The following is a 10,827-nucleotide window of genomic DNA, read 5'->3' on the forward strand; positions in this document are numbered from 1 at the left end:
CAAGAAACAGCAGCGCCTCCTAGAGTAAAGACATATCCACTAGTGGATTTTGAATCTTTAGTATCCGATATCCAATTGGCATCACAATAACCTTCGAGTACTGCTGGATATCGAGTAAAGTTCAAACCATGATCACGAGTAAATCTCAGATATCTAAGAACTCGAATGATCGCTTTCCAATGGTCTTCTCCAGGGTTACTAGTGTACCTACTCAATTTACTGATAGCATAAGCTATATCAGGACGAGTACAATTCATTAGGTACATTAAGCTTCCAATGATTTGGGAGTATTTTAACTGAGACACTGCATCACCTTTATTTTTCGATAAATAAAGACTGATGTCTATAGGTGTTCTAGCTAAATTCAAATCATCCTTGATAAATTTATCAAGAATTTTCTCAATATAATGAGATTGAGATAATGCATATCCGTCAGATGTTTTAGTAATTTTCATTCCTAATATAACATCTGCGACCCCCATATCTTTCATATCAAATCTTTTGTTAAGCATCTGCTTAGTTGATTTGATCATGTTTTGACTGCTTCCAATGATAAGCATGTCATCCACATAAAGACAAACTATGACATATCCTTGGTCAGTGTTCTTAACATAGACGCATTTGTCACATTCGTTTATCTTAAACCCATTAGTAAGCATTGCATGATCAAATTTTTCATGCCATTGCTTAGGTGCTTGTTTTAATCCATAAAGGGATTTTACAAGTCGACAAACTTTCTTTTCTTGCCCTGATACTACAAACCCTTCGGGTTGTTCCATATAGATCTCTTCATTTAGATCACCGTTTAAGAAAGTTGTCTTAACATCCATTTGATGTATTTCTAAATTAAACAACGCTGCTATAGAAATAAGCATGCGAATGGATGTTATTCTTGTCACAGGGGAATATGTGTCAAAATAGTCCAGACCTTCCTTTTGTCTGTAACCTTTAACAACAAGTCTTGCTTTATACTTATCAATTGAACCATCTGCTTTCATTTTTCTCTTGAATATCCATTTATATCCAAGAGGTTTAGAACCTAGTGGAAGATCCACCAATTCCCAAGTATGATTTTGCATAATGGATTCAATTTCATTATTAACAGCCTCTTTCCACAAAGGTGCTTCAGGACCTGTCATGGCTGCCTTAAAGGTTTGAGGTTCATTTTCTAACAAGTATGTCAGAAAATCTGGACCAAAGGATTTTGATGTTCTTGCTCTCTTACTTCGTCTTGGTTCATCTTTAGTTAAATCCTGTTGGTCGAGACTATTACTAGTCTCTTGTGTTTGATTGTCATTAGTCTCTTGACTTTGTGTACAATCATAAGTTCTTTTCTGTGAACTTAATTCCTGTCCTTTCTTGTAAGGAAAGACATGTTCAAAAAACACAGCATTCCTTGACTCTATAATAGTGTTCACATTTATATCAGGTATATCTGATTTATAAGTCAGAAACCGATATGCACTACTATTCTGAGCATAACCAATAAACACACAATCTACTGTTTTTGGTCCAATTTTAGTCTTTTTAGGAACAGGTACTTCAACTTTTGCCAAACACCCCCACACTTTTAAGTATTTGTAGGAAGGTGGTCGACCTTTCCACAATTCATAAGGAATGCTTTTGGTTTTCTTGTGGGGTATTCGATTAAGAACATAATTAGCAGACAATATGGCTTCCCCCCACAAGTTCTGTGGTAAGCCTGAACTTTGTAATATGGCATTCATCATTTCTTTTAGGGTTCTATTCTTCCTTTCAGCAATTCCATTTTGCTGTGGAGAATAAGGGGCTGTAGTTTGGTGAATAATGCCATGTTGTGCACAAAATTCATTTAATGGTGCATCATATTCACCACCCCTATCACTTCTAACCATTTTAATGGTTTTACCAAGTTGATTTTCAACTTCTGTTTTGTAGAGTTTAAACATTTCTAAGGCTTCATCTTTACTTCTAAGTAAATAAACATAACAATATCTTGTGCAATCATCGATAAAAGTTATGAAATACTTTTTGCCACCTCTTGTTTGAATAAATTTTAAATCACATACATCAGTATGAATTAATTCTAGAGGTTCGGTTTTTCTTTCAACCGATTTAAATGGAGCCTTAGTTAGTTTCGCTTCTACACAAATTTCACATTTATGATTAGGATTAATTTCAAACTTTGGTATATAATCTAAACCAATTAATCTACGCAAAGCATCAAAATTCACATGTCCTAATCTACCATGCCATAAATTTGACTCAAGAATATAAACAAAAGATGTGTTATTCTTATTCATAGCAACTTTCGGTACAACTGTCATTACATTTAACTTAAAGAGACCATCACTTATGTATCCCTTACCAACATACATACCACTCTTTGTTAATACAAACTTATCAGACTCAAATACAAGCCTAAAACCATTTTTACTTAACAAAGACCCAGAAACTAAATTTTTCCGGATGTCAGGTACATGTAGTACGTTGTTGAGGGTCAGTTCTTTCCCTGATGTCATCTTCAAGATTACTTTCCCTTGTCCAGCCACAGCAGAAGTAGAAGAATTTCCCATGAAAAGTTGTTCACCATTTGCAGCCTCATTGTAGGTAGTGAACATCTTCTTGTCCGCACATATGTGACGAGTTGCTCCAGTGTCAACCCACCACTCTTTGGGATTTCCAACCAAGTTAGCCTCAGACACCACAGCAGAAAGGTTGATGTCATTCACTCCGTCAGAGATGTAATCCAATTCTGTTACATTGGCCTGATTGGTGGTCTTCTTACTTGTACTTCCATGATTCTTTTTAGGGCGGCGGCAGTCAGAAGCTCGATGTCCAGTTTTGCCACAGTTATAGCATTTTCCTTTGAACTTCTTGCTACTATCGCCTTGTTTAGGACCATCTCCAGTAAACTTCCTCTTTTTGTTATGTGGTTTATGAACTTGTTCAACCACATTTGCCTTGGACTCAATGGGATTTTTCCCATTCCTCTTTACAGCCTTTCGGTTATCTTCTTCAATTCTTAATCTTACAATCAATTCATCCATAGTCATCTCTTTGCGTTTATGTTTTAAATAATTTTTGAAATCTTTCCAAGCCGGTGGCAACTTTTCCACTAAAGTAGTGACTTGGAATGACTCGCTAAGAGACATACCTTCTGAATGAATATCATGCAAAATTATTTGAAAACTTTGAACTTGAGATATTACCGTTTGGGAGTCTACCATAACAAAGTCCAGAAATTTACCGACGACAAATTTCTTCGTGCCGGCATCTTCTGTCTTGTATTTCTTCTCCAAAGAATCCCACAATTCTTTTGCTGTTTTCAGAGGACTGTATACATTATACAGCATATTGTCAAGGCCATTTAGGATGTAGTTTCTGCACAGGAAATCTGAATGTTTCCAAGCATCTACAGCGGCAACAACTTGCCGATCACTTTCACCCTCGTTAAGTGCTGGAGCCTCTTCATGGAGAAACCGGGCCAAATTAAGAGTTGTAAGATAGAACAACATCTTCTGCTGCCATCTCTTAAACTCAGTACCATTAAATTTTTCCGGTTTTTCTCCATGATTGATTGGTACATGAACATGGCTCTGGATAGGGACCGATGTAGGTGTAACAATAGGAGTACCACTGCCAGATGCAGTTTCAGTTGTAGTAGCCATAATCTCTGATTACAAAAATCAGAAAATATTAAAACACAAATTAATTTTCTAGTTATTAAAACCAGAAAATAATTATAACAACAAAATAATTTTATTTTCCTTGTTACTAAAACTAGAAAAATAAAATATCACAAGAATTTTCTGTAATACCAAATAATATTCTGAATTGTTAATGACACCAGTATCGTACTACTAGTAATTGTCAAAGAAAAGAGACAGTATATTACTACTATCTGTCAAATAGCATAAATCACTATTTGTTTTTCCAACCAGAATATTAAGACAGAATCCTTTTTGGGTATCTTCATTGTATTTAATTTTCTGTGTTTTCAAATTAATATTCTGGTCTTCCTTTTGTCTGTAACCTTTAACAACAAGTCTTGCTTTATACTTATCAATTGAACCATCTGCTTTCATTTTTCTCTTGAATATCCATTTATATCCAAGAGGTTTAGAACCTAGTGGAAGATCCACCAATTCCCAAGTATGATTTTGCATAATGGATTCAATTTCATTATTAACAGCCTCTTTCCACAAAGGTGCTTCAGGACCTGTCATTGCTGCCTTAAAGCTTTGAGGTTCATTTTCTAACAAGTATGTCAGAAAATCTGGACCAAAGGATTTTGATGTTCTCGCTCTTTTACTTTGTCTTGGTTCATCATTAGTTAAATCCTGTTGGTCGAGACTATTACTAGTCTCTTGTGTTTGATTGTCATTAGTCTCTTGACTTTGTGTACAATCATAAGTTCTTTTCTGTGAACTTAATTCCTGTCCTTTCTTGTAAGGAAAGACATGTTCAAAAAACACAGCATTCCTTGACTCTATAATAGTGTTCACATTTATATCAGGTATATCTGATTTATAAGACTAAAATTGGACCAAGACCTTCCTTTTGTCTGTAACCTTTAACAACAAGTCTTGCTTTATACTTATCAATTGAACCATCTGCTTTCATTTTTCTCTTGAATATCCATTTATATCCAAGAGGTTTAGAACCTAGTGGAAGATCCACCAATTCCCAAGTATGATTTTGCATAATGGATTCAATTTCATTATTAACAGCCTCTTTCCACAAAGGTGCTTCAGGACCTGTCATTGCTGCCTTAAAGCTTTGAGGTTCATTTTCTAACAAGTATGTCAGAAAATCTGGACCAAAGGATTTTGATGTTCTCGCTCTTTTACTTTGTCTTGGTTCATCATTAGTTAAATCCTGTTGGTCGAGACTATTACTAGTCTCTTGTGTTTGATTGTCATTAGTCTCTTGACTTTGTGTACAATCATAAGTTCTTTTCTGTGAACTTAATTCCTGTCCTTTCTTGTAAGGAAAGACATGTTCAAAAAACACAGCATTCCTTGACTCTATAATAGTGTTCACATTTATATCAGGTATATCTGATTTATAAGACTAAAATTGGACCAAGACCTTCCTTTTGTCTGTAACCTTTAACAACAAGTCTTGCTTTATACTTATCAATTGAACCATCTGCTTTCATTTTTCTCTTGAATATCCATTTATATCCAAGAGGTTTAGAACCTAGTGGAAGATCCACCAATTCCCAAGTATGATTTTGCATAATGGATTCAATTTCATTATTAACAGCCTCTTTCCACAAAGGTGCTTCAGGACCTGTCATTGCTGCCTTAAAGCTTTGAGGTTCATTTTCTAACAAGTATGTCAGAAAATCTGGACCAAAGGATTTTGATGTTCTCGCTCTTTTACTTTGTCTTGGTTCATCATTAGTTAAATCCTGTTGGTCGAGACTATTACTAGTCTCTTGTGTTTGATTGTCATTAGTCTCTTGACTTTGTGTACAATCATAAGTTCTTTTCTGTGAACTTAATTCCTGTCCTTTCTTGTAAGGAAAGACATGTTCAAAAAACACAGCATTCCTTGACTCTATAATAGTGTTCACATTTATATCAGGTATATCTGATTTATAAGTCAGAAACCGATATGCACTACTATTCTGAGCATAACCAATAAACACACAATCTACTGTTTTTGGTCCAATTTTAGTCTTTTTAGGAACAGGTACTTCTACTTTTGCCAAACACCCCCACACTTTTAAGTATTTGTAGGAAGGTGGTCGACCTTTCCACAATTCATAAGGAATGCTTTTGGTTTTCTTGTGGGGTATTCTATTAAGAACATAATTACCAGACAATATTGCTTCCCCCCACAAGTTCTGTGGTAAGCCTGAACTTAGTAACATGGCATTCATCATTTCTTTTAGGGTTCTATTCTTCCTTTCAGCAATTCCATTTTGCTGTGGAGAATAAGGGGCTGTAGTTTGATGAATAATGCCATGTTGTGCACAAAATTCATTTAATGGTGCATCATATTCACCACCCCTATCACTTCTAACCATTTTAATGGTTTTACCAAGTTGATTTTCAACTTCTGTTTTGTAGAGTTTAAACATTTCTAAGGCTTCATCTTTACTTCTAAGTAAATAAACATAACAATATCTTGTGCAATCATCGATAAATGTTATGAAATACTTTTTGCCACCTCTAGTTTGAATAAATTTTAAATCACATACATCAGTATGAATTAATTCTAGAGGTTCGGTTTTTCTTTCAACCGATTTAAATGGAGCCTTAGTTAGTTTCGCTTCTACACAAATTTCACATTTATGATTAGGATTAATTTCAAACTTTGGTATATAATCTAAACCAATTAATCTACGCAAAGCATCAAAATTCACATGTCCTAATCTACCATGCCATAAATTTGACTCAAGAATATAAACAAAAGATGTGTTATTCTTATTCATAGCAACTTTCGGTACAACTGTCATTACATTCAACTTAAAGAGACCATCACTCATGTATCCCTTACCAACATACATACCACTCTTTGTTAATACAAATTTATCAGACTTAAATACAAGCCTAAAACCATTTTTACTTAACAAAGACCCAGAAACTAAATTCTTCCGGATGTCAGGTACATGCAGTACGTTGTTGAGGGTCAGTTCTTTTCCTGATGTCATCTTCAAGATTACTTTCCCTTGTCCAGCCACAGTAGAAGTAGAAGAATTTCCCATGAAAAGTTGTTCACCATTTGCTGCCTCATTGTAGGTAGTGAACATCTTCTTGTCCGCACATATGTGACGAGTTGCTCCAGTGTTAACCCACCACTCTTTGGGATTTCCAACCAAGTTAGCCTCAGACACCACAGCAGAGAGGTTGATGTCATTCACTCCGTCAGAGATGTAATCCAATTCTGTTACATTGGCCTGATTGGTGGTCTTCTTACTTGTACTTCCATGATTCTTTTTAGGGCGGCGGCAGTCAGAAGCTCGATGTCCAGTTTTGCCACAGTTATAGCATTTTCCTTTGAACTTCTTGCTACTATCGCCTTGTTTAGGACCATCTCCAGTAAACTTTCTCTTTTTGTTATGTGGTTTATGAACTTGTTCAACCACATTTGCCTTGGACTCAATGGGATTTTTCCCATTCCTCTTTTCAGCCTTTCGGTTATCTTCTTCAATTCTTAATCTTACAATCAATTCATCCATAGTCATCTCTTTGCGTTTATGTTTTAAATAATTTTTGAAATCTTTCCAAGCCGGTGGTAACTTTTCCACTAAAGCAGCGACTTGGAATGACTCGCTAAGAGACATACCTTCTGAATGAATATCATGCAAAATTATTTGAAAACTTTGAACTTGAGATATTACCGTTTGAGAGTCTACCATAACAAAGTCCAGAAATTTACTGACGACAAATTTCTTCGTGCCGGCATCTTCTGTCTTGTATTTCTTCTCCAAAGAATCCCACAATTCTTTTGCTGTTTTCAGAGGACTGTATACATTATACAGCATATTGTCAAGGCCATTTAGGATGTAGTTTCTGCATAAGAAATCTGAATGTTTCCATGCATCTACAGCGGCAACAACTTGCCGATCACTTTCACCCTCGTTAAGTGCTGGAGCCTCTTCATGGAGAAACCGGGCCAAATTAAGAGTTGTAAGATAGAACAGCATCTTCTGCTGCCATCTCTTAAACTCAGTACCATTAAATTTTTCCGGTTTTTCTCCATGATTGATTGGTACATGAACATGGTTCTGGATAGGGACCGATGTAGGTGTAACAATAGGAGTACCACTGCCAGATGCAGTTTCAGTTGTAGTAGCCATAATCTCTGATTACAAAAATCAGAAAATATTAAAACACAAATTAATTTTCTAGTTACTAAAACCAGAAAATAATTATAACAACAAAATAATTTTATTTTCCTTGTTACTAAAACTAGAAAAATAAAATATCACAAGAATTTTCTGTAATACCAAATAATATTCTGAATTGTTAATGACGCCAGTATCGTACTACTAGTAGTTGTCGAAGAAAAGAGATAGTATATTACTACTATCTGTCAAATAGCATAAATCACTATTTGTTTTTCCAACCAGAATATTAATTTGAAAACACAGAAAATTAAATACAATGAAGATACCCAAAAAGGATTCTGTCTTAAGATTGTTAGGCAATCTTCACTGTATTTAAATTAATTAAATTCTGTTGTGTACTAAACAACAACCAGAATATAAAGAAATAGAGAAAAGGAGAGAATTTGTTTGATTACAAAAATCAAACTCGAAATAAAAATAAATAAATAAAAACAGATTTTATTTTGTTACAAAAACAAAATCAAAATCTGATTTAAATAAATAAAAACAATACTGAAAATAAATTAAATAACTTACTTGATTTAATTTCTTGGAATTATTTTCTGATCAAGTCCAGTGTTTGACACTGTGTCCTTAAGACAGATTCGTCCTCTCCACGGTGCTTTCAGAATTCGGACGTCTATCTCCCAGGATGAAATGATCTACCACAAACAATAGCAGCACTACTAATTGTTTGCCTTACGAACACACTAAGTGTTTACACTCTTTCTTTCGAAAATAAAATGCAGCAAGATGAAGAATAGAATTAACAGAGATGAAATACGAAATTTCTGAATTAAAACATCAAATGAGGGTGGTCCTATTTATAGATGTGAAGGTGGCTCTTGGATTTGAATTAAACAGGTATGTAACTCTTGGTTTTGAATTGAACAGGTATCATACCTGTTGGGTTTTGAATTCAAACAGATAGTAAAACGGGAAGGGCCCTGTTTGGGTGTGCATTAATTCCAAAACAGTTTATTTCTGTTTGAAACCGAGAAGGGCCCTGTTTGGATGAACAAAAAATCCAAACTAATTTAATTTGAATTATGGATTTTATTTTAATAAAAAATAAAATTAAATTCAAATGTTTTTGGCCCAAAAAGATTAGAAGCCCAACCCAACCACACACCACGCACCCGCGCCCAGGCCCAGCCCGCCCGACCGGACGGACGGCAGCGGCGGCGCGCGCGTGTGTGGTGATTTTTGGGTCCAATGGGTCTAGCCCATTTTGCCCATAACCTCTCCCTCTAAAACACTTGGGTACCCCTTGGGGCACACCCCAAGTATCTCACCCTAAGCCTTATAAACCCTTTCAAAACTTCCCACCAAATCAATGTGGGACAAACCAATTTACAACCTTAAGGAATTTCCACCAAAACTCCATTTCCATGGAGCACACTTTGGCTTCAATTTCCCATTCACTCGGTAATGGTTTTAAGCAACCAAATATACCACGTGAATCACAACGCGGCATAGAACGCGTTACCACTTTGACCCGAGTAAATCGACACTCGGGGCCCACCTAAAAAATAGACCGAACTTAGGAAAAAATTCTAGTTTTATCCAGAATTTTATAACCATTTCCAACAATATGTTGTTGGAAGGTATTTGCACTATTGTCAAATATTTTGAACACCCTACACCTCATTTTTTATTTGTTTATTTTTTAATATATACAAACAAAGTTAGCTGGTTGGCCATGAGTCCATATGCATATCACTAAAAGGTTAGAGGTTCGATTTTGTCCATCAGTGTGTCCCTTGTATTTGTTTTAGGTATTTCTTATGTTTGTTGGATTTGTTGTACATTTATGGTTGTATGTTGAATTTTCAATTTGATGCAATTCTCACAATATTGCAATTTACTTTCTATTGATTGATCAAAAAAAAAAATGTCTACCTTATAAAAATCACCAAAGCCGCCTCTAGAAACCAGAAGAAAATTATGACAAGACAATCACAACGCTCATCCTCTTCCACTGTGTCTAGTGGCTAGTGGCTAGTGGCTTGCCTCAGCCTTAACATTGAAGCTGTATTTGATGGACAGTCACAAAATTTCTGGTCATTTCTTCTTCTTTTTTTGATGAACAAATTATCAATAGTTCCTAGAAAGATATAGTACTTGCTGAGAAATGAGACAGTGTAGAGTTGTACTGGACATATTTTGTTATTTCAATTCATCAAATCTAGAAAATGAAGAAATTGATTCAGACTCAAGAAAATGTTTTTGGCTAATGTAATGGCATCAGAAGAAATTCCGAGTTTGTCTCAGTTTGGTCACTTAGAAACTGTAGGAGAAAAAAAAAATTAATGACTTTTTATGTGGGTTAATGGGTTTGTTGATACTGATGTGTTTAATGAAGTTTTGTTTTATTCACATTCTATTTGGAGTGTTAGAGTTGCATTCTTTTGTCTGAAAATTTAGACAAGTTTCTATTTCTATATTTATATATGCATTTTCGACATATAGTTGCTCTTCAAACTATTGATTCAATACAAATACCATGATTAAAGTTACCATAAATAGTTGATTTACACATAATAATACTTGAAGAGTTAGAGAAAGTTTAAAATAATTCTAAATTTTATTAATCAACAAGCTCCCTTATGTTAAACCATTGCAGTACTTGGCTTTTATAGAAAAATCAATCCTAAAATCCTAGGTATTTGATTCTACATTAGGTACTAGTATGAGAATAACAGAGTAATGGATGTTTCTTCTCCTGATATGAGCTCACCATTACAATATCACCTTTATGGTAATGGAAAAATTGGACTTAATGCGTCTTCAAAGGGAACTCAAAATCAACTTCTTGAAAGACAGGTCATTTTTTTCGGGGTAGCCTATTATATGCATTTGTCCTGCTTAGCTTTTTTCATGTATAGTAACTATTTAAGCATCTTCTTTCCAATTTTTCAGAACTCAATTAATTAGCATTATTTTGCTCATCTTGCTATCCATTTCTAGGTGGTGGTTCACGTTTTTTATTCAGTTTATGT

The sequence above is a fragment of the Camellia sinensis genome, chromosome 14 (assembly GCF_055761805.1).
Source record: "Camellia sinensis isolate YWXY chromosome 14, ASM5576180v1, whole genome shotgun sequence".
NCBI lineage: Eukaryota > Viridiplantae > Streptophyta > Magnoliopsida > Ericales > Theaceae > Camellia > Camellia sinensis.